The 719-nt window shown below is 50.8% G+C and overlaps 1 non-coding gene across 1 annotated transcript; it reads left to right on the forward strand.

Annotated features, from left to right (window-relative positions):
* The first annotated feature begins 141 nt into the window (after positions 1 to 141).
* Positions 142 to 214, forward strand: GNI_217700. Its single transcript has one exon. It is a non-coding gene; the product is annotated as a tRNA-Phe (tRNA).
* The last annotated feature ends 505 nt before the right edge of the window (positions 215 to 719 follow it).

Genomic DNA, 719 nt, shown 5'->3' on the forward strand with positions numbered 1-719 from the left:
TAAAAGCGGAACCATCAAGCGACAAGTGAAATCGTCAACTGTTGTGTTCGTGGCGTATCCATAAGGTCTTGGGTTCCTTCTCGTTTCCGGTGGTGTGCCTTTTGCTTGACTTTAGCAATCCTCACCGCCACGAAAGATACTGCCGCAATAGATTAGTTGGGAGAGCGCAAGACTGAAGATCTTGAAGCCTTGTGTTCGACCCACGGTTGCGACAATATTCTTGCAGTCGTTTTTGTTCACGCGTATCAAGGTGGCGCTTCCTATTTCTACCGGTGTGCGTGGACACAACGTGGCTCTTTGTGCACGAACTTGCTCTTTGTTTAGCCGCCTTGGTGGCTGGTTTAGGCTCTACCTGCTCAGACGTCCAACCGGACGAGCCGCCAATGACGACGTGAGACGCCGACGAAGCCGAAGAAACGCCAAGAGCTGAGACAGCAGCATTCTGCTATAAATCCCCCGCCATCAACGATCTTGGAACTGACCTTAAACGCATCAGAGTACGGCACAACTTCTTTGGTGAATAACGATAGCTTCGCGAACTTTATCATCCTTGAAACATACGGCGGCCTTCAGGGTCCTCATCCAAGGATTGCCTCCGCTACGTAGGGAGTGTGAGCATTCTTGCAGTCGTTTTTGTTCACGCGTATCAAGGTGGCGCTTCCTATTTCTACCGGTGTGCGTGGACACAACGTGGTTCTTGTGCACGAACTTGCTCTTTG

Source organism: Gregarina niphandrodes, assembly GCF_000223845.1.
Source record: "Gregarina niphandrodes unplaced genomic scaffold scaffold00165, whole genome shotgun sequence".
Classification (NCBI taxonomy): Eukaryota; Apicomplexa; class Conoidasida; order Eugregarinorida; family Gregarinidae; genus Gregarina; species Gregarina niphandrodes.